This window comes from Pipistrellus kuhlii, unplaced genomic scaffold, assembly GCF_014108245.1.
Source record: "Pipistrellus kuhlii isolate mPipKuh1 unplaced genomic scaffold, mPipKuh1.p scaffold_m20_p_2, whole genome shotgun sequence".
In the NCBI taxonomy this organism is placed as follows: Eukaryota; Metazoa; Chordata; class Mammalia; order Chiroptera; family Vespertilionidae; genus Pipistrellus; species Pipistrellus kuhlii.
The window spans coordinates 159,495,206-159,521,612 of NW_023425515.1; the positions used below are offsets into that span (position 1 = coordinate 159,495,206).

At 40.7% G+C, this 26,407-nt stretch overlaps 1 pseudogene; it reads left to right on the plus strand.

Moving 5' to 3' along the window:
* Positions 1–2,463: 2,463 nt before the first annotated feature.
* On the plus strand, positions 2,464–3,344 carry LOC118723105 (annotated as a pseudogene).
* The last annotated feature ends 23,063 nt before the right edge of the window (positions 3,345–26,407 follow it).

A 26,407-nucleotide genomic window follows, 5' to 3' on the forward strand; every position in this document is an offset into this window, starting at 1 on the left:
CCTAGCACCCACTAGGAATAGGTAAATAAACCTTGTGTGATTGCATATTAATAGGTAAATAAACCTTGTGTTCTGGTTCGGCTCAGCTGTCTAGACACCGAAGTACCAGGGGATAGGCCATTGTTGCTGACCCCTGATCACCTTCATATGTCCCACTAAATCTAGGCAGATAATCAATTGATTGGGGCATGATTGGGACAAATGGGTAGTTGACTAGTCCAGAGGTAGTTAGTAAGTAGATGAACTGAGTCCACATCTTTGGAAGAAGGGGTCTCACTCCAAATAGCTACATTGTCCTGGACAAGCACTGCACATGATAAGAGAAGCTGGGTCTTCTAGTAAATATAGTAGCAATTGTCCCACTGGTTCATGAAACCAACCTTTTTACTCAAATGATGAGCTCATTCTTGTGTTTGTGTTTGTGCTTAGGTGAGTTCTAGTTTTAAGCTGTATGGATACTATGCCTCTGTCTCTACAGTGGAGTTTTTTATTCTATGTAAAAAACTGTTAGAATTAACAAGATTCCTATAAAGCAAACTAAGATGAAAAATTCTACTTTGTAAAAACAAAGCTTCTTAGTAAATTATCAAGAGACAGCATGTTCATTCTAGTGATGTTGCACAGTGAAGTGCTCCATCTCTTCCACTGGAGATTTCCCTCTTAGATTCCTGAAGGATTTTTAGAATTAACAACCTCAGATATGTAGTAGCTTACCTCTTCTTAGGACTGGTCTTATTCTAGCAAGTAAAAATGCATTCGCAGTGGCGATGTCAGTATCCATAAATATGACAGCTTCCCAAATCAGGCATAGTTGAACAGGAAGAATTTTAGTGTTTACTGAAAAAATTCTTAGCTACAAAAGCATTTAAAAATTCACAATCCTCATTAACTTCTACCTTTTTTCTTTGTCCCTTCCTAGTATTCAAGTTTCTCTTGATTCTCATTTAGAATTATAAAAGATAACCTTTTTCCTTCTCTGCTAGGTGTGATCATCTCAGACTGATTCAAACTTGAGTATTGATGACTACTTGCTCATAAATAGTTCTGGGCTATAGTTTTTCAACTTAATCTATAACCCAATTTTCTTTTAGAAGCAATCAATGTTAATGTTAGTATCATGAATGAAATAACTAAGTCTCAAGTAATTCTCTGTTTTGGTTCCAGATCAAAATTGAATTGGTGTGTTTTATTTTTTGTTTAGTTACATGTGAAACCTGCCTCCCCACCCCCTAAACATTCTAGGACTCTAAACCTGAGGCATGGCATTTGTTTTATGGAATATTCAGGGCAACATGGCTGGCTCCTAGGCTGGAGCCAACTGCAATGAAAATAGAGTTAACCCAAGCTTCTCAGAAGAGATGAAAGCATGTTGCTACCTAAAGGCAAAGACAGCTTTTCAAATGGTGCCAAATCTCTCATTGTTCAGCATGTGCAAGGCTTTCCTTCTAAGAAAGATGTCAAACTGTTCTCCATACACTAGCCTCATTTTTATAAACCCTTTTCCATCTCACTTCCCACCTGACTTGTGCCCAGGTAAATTCTATCCAAACTTAAAAACCCATTTGACAGCTCACTGCTTCCCTAAGCTGCTTTAACCAGTTTTCTTCTCAAATCCTTTTACCTAATCAAAAACTAATAACTTTATATCAAGTTCACTCAGAGCCTCGCCCTTGCCTTCACCAGGGCAGTGGTGGCAGACAGTTCCTCTGTCCTCCAAGGCCAAGTATCTGAAGATACTTGTCAGGGCCAGATGCCTGCTGTCACAGGAGCTCAGACTCCATTCTCAAGTGTCGCAAAAAGTTATGTCATCTGGTCATGTGGGTGGGAGGGGAAGGTGGATTGTGGATGATGTGAGCTGTACATCTTTCTCCACCACTAAACTAGAAAAGGAGGGAAAGAAAGATGATGGAGAATTGCCTTCAGTGGCTGAATGTATAGTTAAGCAGCCAGAAGAGGCTGAGCAGGTGCATATCTTTTCATCCAGTGCCAAATAGAAGCTTCTGGGAGGCCACAATGAGAATATACTTTCACAAAGACATTTCTGTCATGATTTCCCAGATCCTTCTCCTCCTAGGTCCATATGATACCACAGATTCTCTCCTCTTAGGAGGACCAATAATAGTTCCTTGGATATCTCTCCCAATAGTAGTGCCTGAACAGCTCCCCTGACTCATCTCAACCTAAAAGGACTTGAATCTTTGGACACATGGAAGCTCAGGAGGGCCAGTCATAACTTCCCCAATTTGGTTCCTAATGTTCCTTATTCACTGCCCAGAACCAAAAGCAGTAAATCCCCAGAAAGGGTCTCTAGCAAAACTTCTCCACATTGGAAGGGGCCAGGACACTCTCATCTCTCACACGTGAAGAATGGCAAATATGAATATAACTCAGACAACTCTGCTCCATGGGGGGAAAAAAAAGGCAAGCAAAATTCCATTTTGGAAATAAATAGCACTAATCTAAAGGCTCTTCACTATCCATAAAAAATTTCATACAAACACTTCACCTAGAAGACATCAGAGTCACACATTGGAGTTTCCTTCCTTCCCAAGTGACAGTCAGAAAGCCTCCAATTCAGATCATTCTCCTTCATGGAAGAAACGAAGTTTGGGGCATTAGGATTCTGATTCAGATATGTCACCTCCATGAAAGAGACTGGAATACTAGAGCCCGGTTTCTGACCCTCTCCACAAGGGAGGAAACAAGAGAACCAACTCTTCTGTTTCCGACCTGTCTCCACCTCAAAGGTCTCAGCCTCTAGGAAAGAAGGTTGCACGGGTACATTCTGGGTTAGCACTGTGTTGATGTTAACTGACAGTGAAGCGAGAACAGCAGAAATTCAAGAAACCATGGCATTTGAAGCTGAATTCCAATATGTTGAAACCATATTTCAAAATTAGTCTGGTCATAAAAGGAATTTGAATTAGAGCAAGGAGAGAAGCAGACAAGGACTCAGAAACATGCTGTATATGCCCAGTGGGGAAAGGGACTTGCCAGAGCCGGCAGTGGCAACGATGTGGAGGATGCAATAAAGAAAATGAAAATCCTCTAGCCTGCTGTCTTGATGATAAAGATGTGGATCAGATGCTGAGAGAACAAGAAAGAGGGGGGCACCCCATGGCCAACTTTATCAAGAAGAATTATGCCAAGGAGAACAACAAGAAGAAAGTGAGACATCCCTGCAGTGGCCCAGCACCTCCTCCCAACAGATTCACCATCTGTCCTGGTTACCACAGGGATGGAGGTATAGACCCAGTGGATTTGAGCAGAAGCCCTTTGCGAGGCTTGTCAGAAGGAAGGCGATGAAGAGACTGGCCCACAAGTGGAGTACTGAGGGTGTGTAACTTCTCTGAGGCTATAGGAATGGCTGAAGGTGTGGTAGTGAACATAAGGCAGGCAGCTGTGCTGCTGTAACAGTTGTCTATGCTAATAATCAGGCCCCCACACATGAGCAATTGTTGAAGACTAGTTTTGACCACTCGTATTTGAGAAGAATATCTGGGACCTGACGTTTTGAGAAGAATATCTGAGGCATCTGTAACATCTCAGGTGTGCCAACACCAGTGATTGTTGCTGACTTACAGAAGAAACACCAATTTCCCAGCATCCCAGGGTTTGTTCCTAGTTAGGTTTTAACAAACATTTATGTTTTTAAAAGTTCAGTCAGACTGATTTCTCCTTGGCATGCTTGTGGGAAGTAGTCTGGCATTATTCTCAGTGCTGGGTATTTGAGACGTAACAGGTGCCCCAGTCCAAACTTACAGAGCCTGTAGGGACAAGCGATATAGCCCAGTTCCACCTGCCAGTCAGTGAAAGGGTGTCTGCCTGGCCAGTGTCCACGAGGAGCAGGGCAGCACAGACCCGAGTGTTTCCCTTGCCCTTAATGACTAACAGGCTTTACCAGGCTCTCTGTCTTTGGTCTGACCACAGGCCTTTCCTAGCTTGCCTCTCCCCTCTTCCCTTCTCCCTCTCTAATCTCCTCTCTCTTTTCTCCCTCCTGCTAGTTAAGCTCCTAGCCTATCCTGGTCCAATGTGGAAACTCACCCACTGACAGCCATAAGGTTTTCCCAGATATATGTAATGAAGGCTATGTCTTTCCCTCTGGTCCTCCCACGTGTTTGTTTTGTTTTGTTTTTTTCTATCTAGATCTAGCAAATACTAGCATGGCACTTCCTTGGTGGAACTAACTGCTACAGTACATAGCAATTCTAAAAGATAACAGATTTATCCAGGCAACTTTTGAGAGTCTAGAACCACAGCTCTCAAACACTGCTACTTAAATATTTAGTTAATGAAACTCCTGTTGAGACAAATTAACCCAAAATGCTCTTTTCCTGCCAAAATCCTGATAAATTTGTCTCCTCTCCCCCTCCACCAGCTAAAGAGGTTCACTTGCCACAACTACAACCCAGATGTCCCTTCTTTGCCAAATAATCACCTCCACACAGTCATCTTTTCACCTTAAAACCTATATATGGGTGATAAGAAAAATGAATCAGTTTTCCACGGAGGTCTATAAACTTGTTACAAGTCTTAGGATACCTTGTGTCATGAGAATCAATTCAGTCCATCTGAAATGGTTTTGCCAGCTGGTCACCCTCACTCTGCTGGAGAATCACTGGATTGGAAGTGCCCTTGGCCATGGGCTATAGAAACTTGAGTTTATGCAGAGTGGGGAGGCAGGGTCAGAGAGGGGAAGTCAGCCTCTTCCTGAGAGCTTTCTGACACTAGGTAGCGAGAATACTGGGAGGCTTTAATCCTTTAACTTATGCTCATATGTGTTAATTATAGATTCCTAAATGTCCATTTCTCTGGCAGGTAAGAGAAACGTTTCCCACAAGATTACAGACTGGGCACAGCTTGACTCAGGAAGTTCTAGTTAGGTTTCTGCACTAATATGGAGTCCCAGCTGAAGGTGAATTTACTTAAGGCCCTCCCACTGCAGGAGTAGCTGTGGTGCTGAACCACCTTGCTGGAGGCAAAGGTCTTGTTAGTGACTTCAACTGAGCTATAACTCTAGTGTACCAATTTCAGGTGCTTGATTATAAAACAGAACACAATTGAGATGCCTGAGCTTTTAAGATATGAGACAGAGGATAAATGAGGGGCCTAATGTCAGGCAAGTTGAAAAACATGTGCTCAAACTCTGCTTAACATTGATGGAAGCAACCTCATGTGGGGCTGCTATCAGGTGGACATGCCTAGCACCAGTTGCTTGTTTCCAAGTTTGCTGAATGACTTGTTGGTCTGTGGTCTCCACCTAGACGTTGAGGCTTACACTGGACTTAGAACACCCAAAATACACCCAATTTCAGCCATTTTACCACCCCACATGATTTCTAGATGTTATTTCACATCCAAATGTATATTTTAAGTTTCTGTCTTCTCCAGAACATTAAATAAAAGCAACCACTTTTTATTTTTTAATATATTTTTATTGATTTCAGAGAGAGAGATAGAAACATCAATGATGAGAGAGAATCACTGATCAGCTGCTTCCTGCATTTTCCCCACTGGGGATGGAGCCCCAAACCCAGGCATATGCCCTTGACAGGAATCAAACCCGGGACTCTTCAATCCACAGGCAGATACTCTATCCACTGAGCCAAGCTGGGTAGGGACAATCACTTTTTAAAAATATATTTTTTTCTATTGATTTTAGAGAGGAAGGGAGAGGGAGAAAGAGATGGAAACATCATGATGAGAGAGAATCATGGATTTGCTGCCTTTGGCACTCTCCCACTGTGGATCGAGCCTGAAACCTAAATGTGTGCCCTTGATCAGAATTGACCTCTGGACCTTCAGTCTGCAGGCAGATGCTCTATTGGCTGAGCCAAATCAGCTAGGGCATAATCACTTTTGATGTGTGACTATTGAAGTCTCTGCTTGGTTTGCTTAGTGGTGAATGATTGAACAGAGACTTCTTTTCCTAAAAAAAAAAAATTTTATATATATATATATATTGACTTCAGAGAGGAAGGGAAAAGGAGAGAGAGATAGAAACATCAATGATGAGAGAGAATCATTGACCAGCTGCCTCCTGCACGCCCCCCACTGAGTATTGAATCAGCAATCTGGGCATATGCCCTTGCCTGAAATCAAACCTAGGATCCTGGATTCCACAGGCAAAGGCTCTATCCAATGAGCCAAAACAGCCAGGGAAAACAGAGGCTTCTTAAATGCTTTCATCAACATAAGACATGTCCAAACCTGTAGAAAATTTTTGAGCTTATTTGAGCCAAAACAAGACCTCAAATACTTCAGCAAATAACAGTTCTGCAGTTTCTTTTATTTTTCTAAAAGAAAATATTTTAAATAATTCTAGTTTAACCAATGGAGGAAAAAACGTCTATCAAAATATACAATTTCTATTACAGACTAGGAGGTTAATATTAAAAAAAACAAAAAACTAGAAGCCCGATGCATGAACTTTATGCAAGAATAGGCCTTCCTTCCCTGGGCTGCCAGCACCAGCTTCCCTCCATTTTCCTATGGCCCATGGCTGGCACCTGGGACTCCAGCTTCCCTCACAGACCCAGCTTCCTCTCTGGAAGGATGTGCAGTCTAATTAGCATATTGTACTTTTATTACAGGCCCCACTCCTCCTCCAGCTGTGCATACAGCAGGTACAGGGTTTTTGCATATTTGAGGGGATCAGCTATTCAGTGCATGCTCAAAGAGGTCCTGCCCCTGTTCCAGCCTGCAGCCCCCATAGTGGGTGATGAATATGGTCAGATAGGTGCTCCTGTCAGACACACTGGGCCACTTGAACAGCAAGATGCCATGCTCGTAGGCATTGAAGCTCTCCTCAAAGTACTTGTGCTCCTCCAGGAATATGGCATAGTTGGTAGCAATGTGCAGGTCCAGAATACTGTCATACACAGCCTTGATAGATTGAAAGGTGTCATGGCTTTCCTCCAGGTCAGCAAGCAAGGACCGCACCTTTAATGATTTATACATACAATTCTGTACGAGCTCTGAGCCATCAAAATACTCATCCTGGAGGGCAGGCAGTGCTGTTGCCTTCCTCAGCTGTTGCCTTCCTCAGCAGCCACAAGGCCTTGTCCTAATTCTTGAGCCAGAGCTCTAGCTCACCACACTTACACCACACACTTGCCAGGTCATCCACTTGCTTGAAGCTCACCTTGGTGGCACTCTCCAGGATGATGCAGGCATCATCCAGCTGCCCAAAAGTAGAGTATTAGGTAATTTTTTAAAGTTTGTAAAATTAGAATTGTCAAATAATATCCAAGATGCCCATTTAAACTGTAGGGAAATAATAATTTTATAATATAGGCATATCACAAATAGTGCATGGGACATATTTATACTAAAAGTACTTATCTGAAATTCAAATTCAGTTGGGTATCTTGAATTTTTATTTGTTAAGTCTGCTAAACTAACCTATTATAGAATGTTATACAGCAATAAAAGTGAATGAGCTATAGTTACATGAAATAACATGAATACATCGAGCAGTGTTGTCTTTACATAAAACTCAAACTCAGGCAAAACTCAGTAATAGTTTAGAGAAATACACACAGTGGTTACAAGGTGGGGGAAATAGAGGGCAGGGATGTTTATCACTACTCCACAAGATCCCTTCATGAAGGGATCTTGTGGAGTAGTGATAAATATCTCTTAAATTCTGTGGGAGATGTAGTTACAGAAAAATTTACATGTTGCTTTAATTCACTAGGGATTTACAATTTTTATACTTTTCTATACATTATAATCACTTTGGATTGAAATTTTTATTTATTTATTTTTTTAGATTGAGAGGAATCGAGAAGCAGAGAGAAAGAGAAACATCAATGAGAGAAACATCCATTGGCTGCCTCCTGCCTGTCCCCTACTGAAGGTCAAGCCCACAACCCAGGCATGTGCCTTGACCAGGAATTGAACCTATAACCTTCAATTTTTTTCTTTGTGCTTTTCTATCATTATTTTTTTTACTTGTTTGTTTTTTGTTTTGTTTGTTTGTTTGTTTGTTTTTTGTTTTTTTGTTCATTTGTAATCAGAAAACACTGAAGCAGTATTGAGTGTAATTATTGCAATTTGGATGAACAGAATACATCTTCTGCCACAAAATCTGGCTATGTACTCTTTCAGAATTGAGAGAGAAACGAACTTTAAAAAGCTGACTTTATTTATAACCATCATGTTCTTTTTTTTTTTCTTCTACCAAATCCCCTTCATTTAGAAGTTGGCCTCTTCTCCACTCCTCAATTTTGAGTAGAAATCAAGGAAAAGAAAACAATTTCTTCCTAGTGGGCTACATAGGCTTTAGATCTACATATGGATCTCTTTGAAGATTTGACAAAAGGAGCTTCGGAGTCGGGAACTTTGGCAAAACTAAGTTTGAATCAGGTTTGACGGCAACCTCCTTGGGCAAGTTATTAAAGACCCCTGAGCTTTAATCCTGTCATTTTTAAACCATTTAAGCCTCAACCTAAGGAGTGACATGCTAAGTCCAGTGCCTGGTAGAGAGGAGGCCTGTGATGATTAACATGATAAGCCCACAATTGCTCTCACAAGTCTCAAGTGGAGGGTTCTCCCATCAGCCTTGAACTTTCCATGGACCTAGGTCTGCCTGGCAGCATGCCTAAGATTGACTTACTTGCAATTTCTTTCCTCCTTGATTTTAGCAATAAAATACTCTATTAAAATGGGCGGCTGATGAAATTATATAAATCAAGAGGATTCTTTCCCCAAGCCCTCTGAATCATTCCCAGAACAGTCATCTGAGGGGAGTTCCTTATAAGCTAGACCAGCATCTTTCTAAATTTCCTTGGGCAATGACTGTGAAACCACCCAAACTACAGGATGCTTATCTTTTTAGTAAAGGAAAATATCTGCTCTGCCCACACCTAATTTAAAAGGGCTGATTTTATTTAGCACTGTGTCACTTGGCTGCCCTCCAGGGTCTCTGTGAGTATGCTGGGGAGAAATGGATGGGGGATGTGCTTTATTTCATTTCTTAAGCTCCTATGAAACAGCAAATGGCAGAAACAGCAGTCTGAAATGTTGGAGATAATTGCTGTTTAATTCTGGATTTGATGAGTTAATGAGCACTGTACAGAAGGCATATGATGGGGCCTCATTTGCAGCCTAAACTGTGTTGCTTTGTGTATTGGGGGAATATGTGCCGTCTGTGTGTATCTTTGCAAATTACATTTTTCAGCACAAGCACTAATCCTGCCAAACAATTACAATGTTTACAGAATCTGATGCAATCCATCTGTTGAAAAGGCTTTTCTGTATTTAGGCTGATAAAATATAAAACAGTTGGTGAAAACTGAATAAAATCTATGGATCTTGATTTTGGGAGCATGTCACGTTCCTTCTAGGCTGTGCAATGGGATGACTGGCGAAAGCTTCCAGAGGTTGCTGGGCTCTTTGCGATGGAGATAGCAACATGCTCTAGGCTCAGCTGCCTTCCTGAATAGTCTGCTTTCTCACTATGAACTGACACTAGGCCTGGTCCTGTGCACTTGAAATGCAAGGTGTTCAAAGGCATAATCTCTTCCCTTTGCTGCCATTCTAGCCTTTCAGCTAAACCTGGTGTAAATCTGAGAGACTCAAGGCATCTTAGTTGAATAGCCTTTCTCCTGAGAGGTTTACTACAGGGGTGAGCTGAAAGGCAATGAAAAAGATGCTTTAAAATGTGAATTTTTGTTTTTAAGATTTGGTGTTTTAGTTTGGGTTCCCCTAGTTGCAGGCCTGAAACAAATACTAGATGCAGTTGGTATATTTTGGAGGCTCAGGGAACAGTGGCTGGTAATGAAGTAATAAGAGGAATATCGTCAATACCAGATGTATTAAGCTAGTTACCATGTGGGTGGCTGGAGCTTAACCTCAGAAATCGTGTAGCACACATTTCTCAGGATTGTCCCAGTTGAGAGTGGCAAGGGACCTGGTTACTGCTATCCCCCTCAGTTATCCTCGGTTAAGGCCTGAATGTGGGTGGTGGTCACTCCCTAGCATGGCCAGCCCGCTATTCATGGGGCAGCAGAGATGCAGATTCTAGAAGCTGGAAGCTGCCTGGAGCATAATAAAACAATACATTCTCAGGGATAAAGGCTGCAGTGACAAATGTCTGCCTCACACTCTTTCCATTTTATTTAAGATGAACTATTAATGCTACCCATACTAGCTCAATCTTATATTTGCCAGGGTCATCTGGGCAGTAAGACCTAGTTTACATGGGTGTGGGACCAAGAGGACTTGCCTTGAAGCAGTCTTGGCATAGTAGGCAGATGTTTTCTCTTAGAGGAAGGGGGTCTGATGAGAATATGGTGGGTCATACTTTGAAAAACTTCATAATAAGGTAGTTTCTAGAACTGATGAAAACTGTTTATCATTTTAAGTACCCAACATGCTTTAAGTGCCCCCAAATGTAAGCTGTTATCATGACTACTTGTGCTGACTTTGTCAACAAAAGCAAATCCCACAGAGACATCAGATCATCCAGCATAAGCAGATCAAGAGTTGATAGAGGCAGACATCATAGCCAATGATATGAAAATATATGGTGCCTATAAGTAATTCAATGCCTCATCCTGATTAATGGTTCTGTGATTACAATAGATTGAGGCTTGAGTTGCTATATAAAATCTCAGTAAATGCTATCTATAAAATGCCAGCACTGGAGTGCTTATAAGAGCAATATTGTTAGATTTATTTCCATATCCCCAAAGCATATCATATGTAACACAGTCAGGATTTAACAAATAGGTTGAGTCGATGAACAGAAGATGCAGTAAAGGAATAAAAATATTCTAATCTGACAGCTGGCTAGACTTCCCAGATTTGCAAGCTGGGATGGGGCACCTTCCAGCTTAGTGGCTATGACAATACTGTCAAGGTAATCCAAAACTTTCAAGGGAGGGTTACAAGGTATAATGGACTCAACTGTCGAAGCCTCAAGCAGATCTTTCCTGGATCAGCACATGTGAGTTTGGGTGGTTAACAGCTCGATAGGTGTACATTTCTCCAGAAAATTGCCCTCAACCAATAAGTACTGCCTTTTCTAGAAATGCTGTCCCAAGACCAATCACTGACCGATACTGAGATGCAAAAGCACAGTTCCTTGCCTCCAGGAGCTCTTTTGTCTTTCATGTTCCAGAGCTCCCTTAGAGATCATGCTGCAGTAGACTCAGCTAAAACCACATCTCTTCGCCTGCCCTAACCTGCTCCCTCACCTCCTTTCAGATTTATCCTGTAAGTATTCCCTCAACTAATCATTTGCATAAAAATCCCTGTCCTTAGGGAACCTGACCTAAGGTATTTGGCATCAGGAGTGAAGGTCAAATCTACATGCACATGTATCCATTGGATCCACTGGACATACCATAAACATGCCACCCAGAACTGCTGGCCTGAGAGACTAGTGAAAAACCCACTCCTAAGTGTAGCTGAAGTGCCAACTCAAGATAATTTCTGCAAGCAAGGGGCACTATACTTCTGGACCAAAAGCCACTATATGTTGCTGAGTTTCCACTATTAAAATACACGGGCCTTGATTTTGCACCCATTCAATAAATCAACTTTTAAATCTGCTTTTAAATCTGCTTTTTAAAGCACACAGTCTTGCTTACTCCTAAGTATATGCTACCTGCTCTGGGCTTGGTGAATTCTTCATAATTCATTTCAAGAGTCTCTCTTCCATGAAGACTTCTCTGACAATGATCCCCTTCCCAGCCTACTGAGTCAAATGCCCTTCTATATAATTTCAGAACTTTGGGTTTCCCTGTATCCTAGTATTTATATTTATTGGCTTTGGTATCTAAAAAGGTGTGAAATTGTCCACCTTCTGACCAACCCCATTCACCCCATCAGGCCATCCGTAGTTATAAGAAGCTCAATGTTTTTCCGGTTTTGCTAGCACCAACCACAGTGATTTTCATAGCTCAGGTGCCCAAGAAATATTTATAGAATGAGTAGGGGGCAAACATGAAAAGAATATAACCAAAGTCAGTCTTCTCACTAACTGGGAACTCAGTTAGCCAGGAATAGTTTTATGTAAGTAGGGCAACTAGCTCATATGCAAGAGAGACGAAATGGATTCTGAGGTGAAAATGATCAGGTGGCCCAGATCACCAGCCAAGGGGGATTCCTAGGGAAGCATTGTATGTGATTATATAGAGATTAATGTTGCCCTTTTATAATGACAGAACAACGCTTCCCAGTCTACCCTGATCTTACTTTTGAGTGCTGTCTTTGCTGCATGAGGATTGTTAAGAGCAGGTGCTCTTAACATTCATTGCTCCAAAGAAAGGTGATGTCTTAATGGGCCATGATGAAATGAAAGGTCCACAGGGCAAGAGTTATTGACCTCAGAATCTCCAAGATTTACAGGTTTGATGCTTCATGGCTATTTCTTGAGCTAATGACCACCAAGAGACTCCATTGACCAAATGCATTTAAAAACTATTCTCAACAGGCTTATTTGTATATCCAAGTCCTCGTAGAATGCTTCATTAAATTGCTCAGGGACCCACATGGTTAGGCAAAAGTAGGTTTACAGTTGTGAGCAAAACAGTTTATTCTTGTATTATTATTTATGAATTGTCCATTTGAACAACTGTATACCTCCTTTTGCCCTACCCTGTATGAACAGTCAGGCTTATTCTTTTTCCTAAAGGGATTTGCAATATACTTAGAGGGATGGACTTTTAAGACTAAAGCAAAGGGGATGTGAACATTTGTATATTAACTTTTCCCCTATCAGTCACTTCCTCTTCAACCCTTACACAGACATACTTTCCTAGGAAATTGTCTTGACCACTTATCTTGCAGAGTGATGGAGAGAATTAAGAGATGCTGTATGACCTATACATTAAGGACTCTGGAGATGGCAGGTATTTTGTGGCAAAAGATAAATTAATATACTCATGGTGATTTACAAAAATGTGAGCCACTTGCTTCTAGGCTGAGAGAATGTAGACAGTTTGGAAAGGGCAATGTGAGACAACTGCTATACATGTGAGGGAGAAACTTGGGAAAGGAGACACTATGTCATATATGAAATCTCTCTTTTTGAATTTTTGGAATGCTTTTTAAAATAAGAAAATAATTCTTTTTTTCTTTTTTTTTCATGTGACATCATTTAAGGTTGAACCACCAGAAATCTCAATTTTATTTAGGTTATATTACATTCATTTTAATCTTATCCAGGGAACTTGGAACCATGACAATGGGATTTTTTAGGTGATTTTAAATAGTACTTAACTACCATCTCAGGAAAAGTAACATATCAGATATTTATATGTAGATGATTATGTACATTCTTTAAATTGATTCTCCTAACAACAGAGCTAAGGCGATTTTTCGCATTATATTTAAAATGAGAACACGACATACAGATCTATTTCTTCTCATGGATCTAATTCTCTAAACAAGGTTCATATGACTTTGTGAATGTGACTGTTGCAATATGATTATTAAAGCACATTGTAACTACCCTTTGCTCTGTGTGTCTCATGATGTTTTTTGGCCAAAAGCTACATAATTTTGACTGGAGCTGATTCAGCAGAAACATTTGCTTAATCTTGTTAACGTTCTCACTAATGAGCCATCCAATGATCATTTCTACAGAATGAAGCCAAGTCTCCAGGTGCCTCTCATCACAGGTCTGGTGGTTAATATTTTCCAGTTACTCTAATCCCATATAGAGGGTAGAAGGAGCTTGGATGCATGAGCACTCTGCACATCATTTCATTGGTCACTGGCTTCCTCTGACAATTGAGAGGGGGAGTGGGGAATTTTTTACTTAAAATCCAATTAGTCAGGGAGTTCCTCATTTTTCCTCTCTTCAGGTTGAGAAGACTTGGAAAGATTTTCTGTCGGTTAGCACTTCCTGCAGAGAGTAAGGAAACAAGGGAGACAAAGCAGAAATCACAGCAATCGTAGATTCTGTAACAGGCACTGTGCTTCAGAACAAAATAAGCATCTGCAATGCCTAGGATTATGCACCAAGCAGAAATATTTAAAGTTAGTTAGAAGCAGGAGTGGCAGCATTCTAACACCAGTTTGAAGAATATCTTGGGGAGGTGAATAAAAAACACTGCACAGAGCCTTCCCTCTCCCACTGCCCATTATCCAAATCTCCTAATTTTTATGTTCTTGGCAAGATATCTCCTACCTCTTGACTTTTGGTTTGTCTAGTTAATTCCTCCTTATTCTTAAGATCCTTACTTAGTCTCACTTCCTCAGAGAGCCCCACCAGCCCAGGTGAAGCCTGTCTATGAATCTACTTCTCTGTACCTGTATCAGTTATAGTTTCATATTTGTGTATTATGTGTCTGTCTCACCTGTCAACCTTTAAGCTCTGTGAAGACAAGGATCCTCTCCCCATCATGTCACAGTGCCACATTGATTGAGGGCTGGGTGGCTTGCTGAATTAATTTCTTTGGGCCTACATTTTCCTACCTTTAAAAAGAGGGAGTTGGAGATTCGTAAGGGCCTACGCAGCATGAACGTGATAGCTCTTTGGATTATAAGAAAGACATCCATCTGCCCTAAGGCAGTGGTCAGCAAACTAGTTAGTGTGGCTCTCAAGCTGCAGTTTGCTGACTACTGCCTTAGGAAAAAACACTTAAAAACATTTTAATAATGTACTAATGTGTTTAACCTGAAGTCAAAACTTCTGAATAAAGGTAATGCCAAACGCAGTGGTCGGCAAACTCATTAGTCAACAGAGTGGCAAACCATGGCTCTTTGACTCTTTGGCTCCTTGAGTGTGGCTCTTCCACAAAATACCATAGCCTGGGAAAGTCTATTTTGAAGAATTGATGTTAGAAGTTTAAGTTTTAAAAACCTGGCTCTTAAATGAAATTTCAATGGTTGTACTGTTGATATTTGGCTCTGTTGACTAATGAGTTTGTTGACACTGCCCTAGGGTATATACCAACTTTCCCCTTAAATGATGTTTTGGGCAATCTGAAATTTACAAAGCAAGACTATTACAGATCCAAGGCTTTGGTCTCTCATGAGCTTCTAATACCACTCTTCCTGGGGACCAGGGAAGGGCTGCTGAAAGCAATTCTTGGGCTGTTTTGAACACGTGGGCTTACAAGCCACATCAGCTGTAACATATCTGTGCAAGATGTTGCATGGACATTGATAGAAATGGATCTGTTTTTCTTTAAATATATATATATATATATATACATATATATATATATATATATATGCCCAAATATACCTTAGATTAAAATCTCCATTGACTATTTTCTTAGTTTCTTTAAATCTCATTTCCTTTTGGTATGTCAGTGACTAATAAATTGCAGTAAAGCTTGAGTTTATACTAGCTCACAGGTGATTACACTGGACAAGTAGTTTTCCCAAACCCAGGGCCCCTTGGAAAATGAAATAACCCACATATGGAAGGAATCAGCAGACAGAGGGACCCCTACCTACCTGCATTCTCTAGCTGTTAAAATCGTGTTTTGGTAAGATAAGAGGAAACAGGGCAAGAAGGAACTTGGAAGCTCCTAGAAACTGAAAACTGAAGCTCTTGTTGCCATAAAAACTGCACAGAATAGGTCAGCTAGTCCTTGAGTAAATCAGCTGGTCCCTGAGGGACTATTGCAGGATTGCTGAGCCTAGCCCCAATCTAAATATATAGTCTCCATCCCAGTCCTCACTCCTCTGACCCTTTCTCCCTCGCCATTCCACTTTTCTAGAAATGGTGTATTTCAGAAGTTCCAGGAGAATCCCAGTTTCAGTGGTTTGGTCTCATAGACTGCCCGCGTTCTCATCACACCAGATGTTCTGTTTCTGCCTTCAGCCGAACAGCCCCTGGACTCACACGTCGGATGGGAGTTGCAGACACCGGAGCTGATGGAAGCCAGCAGCCCCCAGAAATGAGTGACGCTGACCCGCTGTCACGGGGCAGTCACGGCTAAAGGCCAGCCGGTTGTTGCCAGAGAGAGGGCAGGCCTGGTGTTTTAGATCTTCTGACCTTTTCAAATGCAGAACACCAGATTTTCATGTGGAACATCTTATTTTTCAAAAAATGTTCACAACACACTTGACTTGAAAAAGTATGAGTATGCTGGGAAATCCAAAAAAAACAAAAAACAAACAACAAAAAAACACACACAAACAAAACAAATACCCATTTGTCTGCAGGCTCGTTGGGCCAAAGTCTGCCAGATTATTTCACTCATCCCTGAGCTCTCCATGTCTTATCTCTGTCCATCCATGGATTTCCCCCCATATACTGCTTCATTGAGTCTTCCCATAACCTTTGAAATAGCTGGTAGTGTCCCCATTTTCAATTTGAGGGCACAGAGGCTTAGAAAGTGTGGATTTGTCTGTGGCGAAGCAATTCACAGAGAAAATGTATAAGGTTTGAAGAGTTATTTTTGATCCCAGTGTTATTATTCTTTTTCCTGTTATATTATTATCCCCTGAAATACCCAATGATGCACCCCCCCATTATTTTAAGAAACTAGCAAGAGAGACCTGAACAAGAAATCTATTAAAGACATTTTAACACAGAATCAATTAGCTACAAGAATTGGGAATTTGGGGTGAAGAGTATTGAGAAGCAGACTTGAAGGGAGAGTGGAATAAGAAATAAACTAGACAATCAGAAACTCCTAGTGGTCAAGTGGATAAATGACTTAAGAATAAGAATACTTGAATACTCATGTTGAGGTTGTGGTAGATGCTAGAATGTGAAAATCCCTCTATCATCCCACTACTCAGTAGAAGTCTGGTGCTACCCAGATGATATCAGTAGTGTTTGGGGGATTAAAAAATGGACTGATGTTCATAGCGGGCTAATGTCACATGGAAAAAAACTGCCGGTCTGGACAACCAGGTGATTGATAATATGTTCTAATTCATTGGAATCAGGAGCCCACAGCCACAGCCATTGTAATGAGGAGAAACAGAAACCTCCCCCATGCACTGTCCCCTTTGAGAGTCTCAAAGAGATTAGAAGGGAGTTTCTCATCTGGTGTGATGGGAAGTCATGTGAAAGAATTCTGAACCTCAAAAAGGAGGGTGACTCATCTTGTGTCTTCATTATAGCTGGAAATCCATATAATCTAATTTAAAAATCTCCATAACCACCCCACTAGTGGCAACCCAAATTAATTGCTCCGGCATCTTTGTTATAACATGGGCTGTACTGACTCTATAATCTGGGTGGGGGAGAGCTAGTGCATCCTCAACCCAACACCCTGGTACCCAACCCAGCACTGGGCAAGGAGAGGCACAATAACAGTTTAAGATGTTTTAAAGTCCAACTATCTCCAAACTAATAGGTATGTGTATTGCGTCGGTTTCCATCAATTCTGTTTACACTTAGTATCTTGTTGTAACTGAGTTTAATTTCCCAGAAGGCACTAATTTTATTGCTTCCAAAGTGGTCAATTCTTTTTCTGTTTATATGACATTTTATGCTTCAGACCCCTTTGCAGACACTCAGTTGGGATACCTATTCCATAACGTAAACCCAAATTAATTTGCACAGTTTTGCTTGACTGGGATTTTTTTTCTTAAAGTCATGCTCCATGAAAAATTCTAACCAGGTGAGCCTTGGCAGAGCAGCTGTTCTTCCCACAGTATGTAGAGAGGACTCACCAAGGCCTGAGCTAAGAGGAGGCTGGTAATTGCCTGGACTGTTTGGGGTCCTCGTCTAATATTGACTTTTAATTATAAAGGCCAAATGTTTATTTTCTTAGTGGATACATTTCTGCCCCTTGGTTATTGACAAAGTTGGAATATGAAACGTGTTTATTTTTTTTGTAATGGGGGTGGGTGGGCAAGTTTATATTACAGTAATATATTCTGCCCACCAGTTCTTGTAAATGCTGATCATATGTCTGTGCAAATTGTCTGTCTTGTGTGTGTCCTGATCCATTTTAGATATTCACACCCTCTAAGCTTAGTACTATAAAATACATTATGAATATGTCATTTACTCTGGAAAACACTTCAAAAATATATATATCAACACCATGGTTGTGTTTATTTGACACTAGAGCTGTCTTTAGTTTTTCAAGTACTGAAGATACAATGAGGATCAAAAGTTCTGGCTCCTACCCTCAAGGACTTACATTGCAGGGGTCACATGTTACAATGGCGTGTGCTAAGTGCTGCAATGGCAAAGAGCTATTTGGACCCAGAAATTCTACTTCCATAAATATATTCTTAGGAAATAACTTAGAATGTGGAAATGGCTCACATGGAGGTTGTTCCCACAGTGGTTGTGGCAGAACCGTTTGTGCCACTATGGTTCACACAGCACCTTAGTCAACTGTGGAAAATTATGGAAATGATAGGAAAATTGTAGTCACTTTCTTGTTAGAATAAAAATAGAGAGCACAATGTGTCAGCTATTCTGTGCCAGGCAAAGTTTAAAACACTTAATCTGAATTAACATATTAATTTCTCTCAAAAACCCTATGAGGGTATCATTACTATTAGCATCAAAACATTAAATAACTTGTCCAAGGTTATTTAACAGGCAGTTATTTGACAGGCAGTGGACCCTAGAGGCTACTTTAAATCACAACTATTAAAAATGTTTATATCTATTATAATGATAGGGGAGACTGGCTTATGACATTTATGTTGAGTTGGATACACACTATCCTGGGTTCTCCTCGAAAGCACAGCTTCAGGTAAGAACTTGCTGTCATGTAACTCATTTGGGGAAGATATTCCAGGGAAGAGGAATTGTGGGTCAGAAAGAAAGACAGGAAAAGTGGAAAAGGTAGGGCAAGGATGAGCTTGTCACCACAGTGTGCAAGGGGGCTCAGTCCTACTGTGATCCACTGAGGAGCTGTGTAAAATGCACCTCAGAATCATCCACTGAATTGATGGAGGAAAGGAGGATGTTTTCACTGACTTCATTCCCCATTGGCCAAGGCTTACCCTGGGTGTTGCCTCCCTCTATATGTTCAGAGCAGCACAAACATGAGTATTGAGAGAGTTCCTCTGGACCTCCCACTCTGAGGTGTCAGGGAAGACATGGGGCAGAAAGCAAGAAATAGGAGGTATTGAAAAGTTACACCTGTGGGAAGCTGATGCTGCAGTTATGAGTGGAATGGAGAGCTGAAAGACACATATTGCAGGACATAAAGAACATCTGACACAGGCCATCACTTACTGCAGTTGTGCCTATCACTATGACTGCTCCATCTCAAGATTTCTCAGAGCAACCTCCTTCCCTGAGCCTTGCTCAGTGCATTCTCCTTGAGACTTACTGCAGGTGAGTTAGCGGAACAAGCTCAAGTATCCACTACTACAGGTGGTGCCCAGGTTGCAACTGAATCTCAGCTCCCTCCTCCATTGCCCCTTCTGGGTCTCTCCCACGCTTGGTCTGCACTTCACCAGGCCTAAGGTGCTTATCTAATATAGTGATCCATAAGAAGCTCATCACTGAAAGTCTCAGGCCCTTTTCAGAAGGGAATCAGTGTTTCTTCTGGATGCTGTGGATTTCTGCCTGGGGCAGATGATTTTGATACAGAAGACCCACAGGTGGGCACTAAACTGGAGTCTTATAGACTTCTGTGCTGTAATTTAAAGCAAGAGAGTTATTTTCTTTATTCTTTGGGGACCACCCAGAGGGATAGTGGTGCTTTTGGTGTCCCTCTAACATCCTTAAACCTCACCGTACACCTCGGCAGAATGAGCCCTCATCAGACCACTGTTACCAGGCCAAGGTTGCTGAAGTTGACCTTTTGCAGTTGTCACAGGTATGGAATCTCTAAGAGACATGCACAGTGTATCTAACATCAGGGATAATAAGAAAGAGGCAAAGCAGTATGAACGCCATTAAATTTTACTCTCAGAAATGGCTAAAGTGCCATATTTCATGTTATATACACTTAACCACAATCAAATATTTCTTATAAAGAATACATATCCAACACACTGTTTGAATGTAGTTCATTTTTTATTTAACAGTTATATAACAGTTGCCTTTATTTCTTATAATACACACATGCTACAAATATTTACTTCTAGGTATTATTGATAAGAGGGATTTTATTTTTTTTTCTTATACTTTTAGATACTTTCCAACCTTCCTCCAGTGCTTCTACAATATGAGCAGTAATCAGCCTTTACAATTTTGAAATCATCTAAAGGGAAATATTAGGTCTTAATAAATAGCTCCTGACCTTCAGAACCTAAAGATGTTTACAATGCTTCAATTAATGCTTCCTTTCAATGTTGATTTTAGTTTAAATATGTTAGAAATTGTTCAAAGGTAAGAAAGGAAAACAGTTCCATGTACCCTAACTATAGGGGATTCAGATTTATATCCTAACCAGGACTTGGCCCCTTCATCTTGCTCCAGATCAACAAAGGCCCAGGAAAGATTTGTTTGGTTCCCAGGGTCTTGGACTCAGGCTTCTGTGGCCTCTGCTACTGCTACAGATAGAGATGATGGCAGAAATCATCAGAAGCAGAAGCAATTCCTCCTGACCCTTCAGGTCCCTTGAAGGCTTGTCCTGCAGGAGCAGGTCCCAAACCCATATTCTTGTGTATTGTCTTCTCCTCTGGGGCTTTAGTGTCACAACAGAGCCACCACAGGACCAGCTTCTTAACATCTGCAGTTGAATAGCCTAGAAGTGCCAGAGAGTCAACACTCCATGCCAGTCATTTCATACAGCCACTCCTGAAGATGCCAGAAATCCAGGAAATCTGTTCATCACCATGATGCGGCAACTCAGAATGCAGTTACATTTTTTTCTCCCATCCTTTCTCCTTTTTCCTCACTTCTACTTCCCTGGAACTTTATCCCCTCTCCCCCAGCAAAGTGTTAACACAAAAATCTTAGACTCGGGCTTCTTTTCCAGGGGAACTGGGTCGAAATTCTGCCCATACATCATTTAGAGTCCACATGTGTCAAACACAAGGCCCGCTGGCCAAATCCGTCCCACCAGGCCTTGCAATGTGGCCCACACTGCGCTGTCATCACTGCATTCCGCTGCGTTTCCATCACAATGACAGTTTATGACTGTTCAGTAAACCATTCGGCCTGCGATTTAGGCTGGATTTTAGATTTTGGCCCCTTTTCTGATTGAGTTCGACACCCCTAATTTAGACTCTGTTTGTGACTTTAAGCAACTCACTTAACCCTCTGAGTTACCTTTTGTGTCAAATGAATTTATTTAACAGAGCTTAAAGATTGAATGAAAAGGTTGTACATAATGAGGGTTGAGTGTTTGTCTAATATAAAAAGTGCCCAGCATATTTCCTGACATAAACAGTAGGCAACAAAAAGTAACCCCTTTCATTTTGCCCTTGCTATCTCATACTCTCACTGTATTGGCTCTGATGGTATGGCTGGTAACCTATAAAGTAAGAGGAAACCTGGTAATGTGAATCTAAGTGAAAATTGTCAGGGTGTTGGTGATATCATGTGGTTCAACTCCATTCAGCCCATGGAGGCAGCTACACAACCCACTACAAAACCTACTTGATCCCATGAATCCAACTCCATTAGGCAGAAATCAGTAGGCTTGGATGTTCTGGGAGAGAAACTGGGTCAGCACTTGTCCAGTGATTTTCTTTATAGGACCAAGACAAAAACAGAATTTCCTTTCTCCTCATCTTTGTTTCACACATGTATTCAAGCCACCTCTTCTGACTTTCTCAGTTCCAAGCAAGTTCACCCAGTGAGGCTCTGTGTGTTTTTAAAGGGCTAGATTTGTGTGTGTTGCAAACAATCCAATTGTTTGGGCCATCCAATCTGGAAGAACCTCTGGTATGGGAACTGTCAGTGCTAGAAAAGGTTGACACCCTCTCACACCTACCCAGTCATGTGAAAATTGTGGTAAGTCTCAAGGAACAATCACAGCACAGGTCTCTGAGGGCTTTTTAGCAAGAAAGGCATGTCATCTTTCATAGATAATTATACATCCTTTTATTTATTTTACCAATTCAAGACTTTCATTTTAAAATGAATTTACATAGTAAGTTATTAAACATAATAGTCCCTCCTAGTAATTGCTTTCTTCTTTATTACTTCTCAATAACCTGGTTAGTAATTCCTTGTAGAATTCTTAGGGGTGGACATTAAGTTCATTGGCCTAAAGCTTTCAAAACTCTACCTTTCTTCTTTCTTGAATGTTAAGGTATATTTTCAACTGGGGTAATCTATTATTTTCTATTTCTCTACAATTACTAAAAGTATTTCTATATCAAATCTATATCTTATTTCCTAATTAAGATGTGCTCTTTGAGCCAGGAAAATTAAAATAATTACATTTATTATAGATTTTAATATAGTTTATCTTATTGTCTTTTTACTTAATTTTATGTTTATGCCATCACTAGTATTTTAAAAACTGTTCTCTTTGATAGAGAAAGTAAAAGTGAGATGCACATTAGATACTTTTGTTCATTTTACTCTGTTATTAAAGTATTTTAAACTCCTCCCCTCCAAATGGTAACTAACGTATAATATTCCTTGTTTATCTAATGCTGATTAGAGTAATTTTCAATAAGCAATTAGTTGAAACAAGTTTATTCCAAAATTGTGTCTCCTTATCATTATTTTAAAAAATAACCTTTGTGTTCCAGGCCCTTGTAGAGATGAAATATTAACTCCAACTGCCTATGTGCCCATAGATGCCAGTTATGAGTTGAATCCTGTCACACACACCAAGTCATAAGATCAAATGGGCTCAGGAACATTCCATCAATAGATGGAAATGGCACATTGAACATCAAACATAGGCAAACCAAAAGGTCCAAGCAAGCTAAGGTTCAAACCCACCACTGGTGTACCAGCATTCTTCCCTCAACCATGCCTATGACTGTAACTTGGCTAACTCAAGTTGGAGGCAATCTAAAGTCATTCAGTGGTTGTACATATGATTCTGGAACATGAAAGAGACATTTGTCAGATAACCAAGTCATGTTCTTCACCGCTATTCTAAAGTGCCCAACAATTAACCTTTTTAAGTTGACTTCTGTCCCTGATATAACTCTTAGAGTCACAGAGTGCCAAGGTGACAAATATCAATCAAGACTTGGCTAATTTCCTTGAGTTCCATCCTTTGACTAAGACCTAATGCCTCCTGACTAGAATATGACCTACAACCACTGACCCTTAGTGACTGACCTTGGGTTTGCCCCTTTAGTTATTCTTTTTGCCTCCTAGATAATATCTGAAGTTTATTCACCTCTTACCTGACACTGATTCCTGGTCTGACCTTACCTCTATACCCTGAAGTTATTGCACTGCTTGGTTTTCATCATTCAGTGACTGGGTGACAGACAGCCTCTGTAGCCCAGTCACTGAAAAAAGAGCCAAACATTTTATTGCTTTCCACAGTCCCAGTAAATGAATAATAATCAAATAATATTTCTTGAAACTTTGTTTAAAGACGCAGCTGTAGATGTTTATCTTTTCCTCATTTCTGTATACAAAAAAAGCAAGCATAAACAAAGCTTCAGTAAAGTACTATACTATGAGTGGTAAACTAGATAAACATCAGATATTTCCAATATTGTAGCAAAACATAATAGTCAAAGCTATGTGTGAGAATCCCCTGATTCCCTAAATTTGGAAATAGTTATACAAACAGGATAGACAATTGAAGCAGGGGTATTTTAGAAATAACTCAAGCATTATATTTTGGCAGGAGTAGAGGTGGCAGATAGAAACCAAATGATAGTCCTTGGGTCTAGTATATAAAGGCCATTCTTAGAAAGAAAGAAAAAAAAACTTTATTGATATAGAAACCATGCAGTGACTAGTCTAGCCTGGGTCCTCATGCTGTCATGTCAGCCCACCTCATTATAATGAGCCCCTAATAAGAACAGGTGGTTGCCTGCTTCACCTTGTTAATGATCTCGCCTTTTATTCCACTTAATTTGCTCAACATATATGAGTATCTACTGTGTGCCAATCATGTTCTAGTTATTGGAGATAAAGTAGAAAAATAGAGAGTTGCTGCCCTCAGGTTCATTGGATAAGTCACAAATGAACAGATGTGGAAATAGAATACTTCATGATAGGTGCCACAAGAGAAACACACAAGGAGCTAAAACAAATTGGATAGTGAAATCTGCCTTAGGATAAGTAAGGAAAGCCTTTTCCCACCTCTAACCTCTTCCTTAAATTCCTGTTCTTATCTTCTGAAGCTAAAGCTTGTTATGGCTCCTCTAACTGATGCTCTTCTATACTATGCAATCCCCATCTATTTAGTGGTTAGCACCTGGATATAAATCACTGCCTGGTTCAGTAAGAGTGCTGGGATTTCTATGACTGGTTTGCCAGCTGCTTTTACCTTGGTCTAATCTGATCATTTAGCCGAATAACCTATTGACCATGAAGTAGAGCTGCTGGGTCCAGCCTGCACTGAATTTGGGCATTTTAACTTACCATCCAAAGAATTGACCTTTGAATTATTTTTTGAATTGTTTATGAATTTTCTTCTGAGAATGAAGACAAACTGGAAATAAAAGCTTACCTTACACTGATTTACAAATATCTCACCCTGGCCTTAAAAAATATCTCAACTGCACCTGCCCCTGTAACTCTGAGCCCTGTGGGAAAATGAACTGAGATAAGAGGCTAGAGTTGGGGAGTAAATGGAGCCCTGTAAGTCTATATGTCCTCTTCCACAGCCACATGTGCCCCCCTTCAGACACCTCTGCATCAAAGTCAATATGTGCCCCAACTAATGAGAGGGAGAGGGGAACAGAAACATCAATGATGAAAGAGAATCATCAATGGGCTGCCTCCTTCACTCCCCCATTAGGGATCCAGCCTACAACCTGGGCATTTGCCCTGATAAGGAATCAAACCATGGCCTCCTAGTTCATAGATCAATGCTCAACCATTGAGCTACATAAGCCAGACTCCAACTAATGAGTCTTTATCTCCAGAGTTTGCTATTTCTCCCTTGATTGGCTTATTTTCTTATGTTCTCTTCCCATGAAAATCACCACCGTATTTTCTGAGCCCAAAGCCTTAGTCATATTATATTTCCCCTCTCCCTTATCCTCAACTATATTCAAATTTTAGCAATACTACCTTTTCCCTCATTGCCCTTGCCAGTACTTTCATCCAGGCTATTATAACCTCATGCCTAAATTGCTCAAGATGTTCCAAATGATTTCCTATCTATTGTATGTCATTGATCTGGAATTTACCCAAATAAGTAGAGTGGGGGAATTGGAAGAATATTGAGCAAGGCAGTCAAAACCTCATGTCCCTGTTTAACCCTCTTCTCACCTTCCGTCAAGTGGCTCCATGATACATGCTGCCATGACTTTATACCTTTGCCTATGATGCTTTCAATTACCTGGACCCCATCCTCATTTTGTCCACTTTGGGTATCCTTTTAAGTATTATTTCTCCTGAGCCCTTTACTGCATCCCTGAATGTAACTAGATGTTTCCCCTGGACAGACCTCCTTGCTCCATTGTAGCGTTTGTCAAAGAGCACTCTAAGAACTGGTTTACATATTTTAAAAGACACGGGACCTACATATTTATTCCTATATCTTTATTACTTTAGTTTATGCCCAACATATAACTAGAACTTAGTAAAAACTAGATCAAGGAATCTAACCCAAGCACTCTTGTTCTGGCATCCACTTATTGGCTCAAATCCTTGAAGCCATATTGCAACAAAAAGATTTGTATATATTGGACAAGATGGCTACCAAACAGACGGACTTGTTCTGACCCCGGTCCCAGAACGGATAAAAGCAGCATCTGAGTCGCTCAGGGAATGTTGATTGGCAGCTAAGGGGCAGCTGAACTCTCAGGGAAGGTAAGGAAGGGTTCGCTGGACAGGATTTCCTGACCAAGCAGCCAGCACTGCGGCAGCCGCAACTTCTCCCGGAGCTACAGGCTTGGAGGGAAGGCTGTGCCATCTTACCAGGAAAAGAGGATCTTCTCTGAGGCCTAGAAAACCCACAGCAGAGGAGACCATCGAGCAGCTGTGACGCCCCAATCGGAGAAAACACAGGGATTCAAGGGAGTTCTTCAATCACCCACAGAAAGAAGGAACAGCACATAACCAGACATCCTGAAAAGAGGGACCATGGGGAGACAAAAAAATAGCCCGCACATGCAGGCATCACCAGAAAAGAAAGTAAACGAGTCAGAGGCAAGCAGCCTACCAGAGCAAGAATTGAGAATAATGATCATAGGATGGCTAAAAAGAATGGAAGAGAAATTTGACAATAACCAAAAAGAAATGAGGAAGAACCATGAGGAATTGAAGAACAACCAAGAGGAATTGAAGAAGAACCAAGAAAAAATGAAAAATTACATCACTACCATGAAGAACTTAATAGAAAGCATCAAGAGTAGACTAGATGAAACAGAGGACCGCACCAGTGAGCTATAAGACAAGATGGAAAAAAATACCCAATTAGAGCAGCTTCTAGAAAAAAAGATTAAAAAGCAG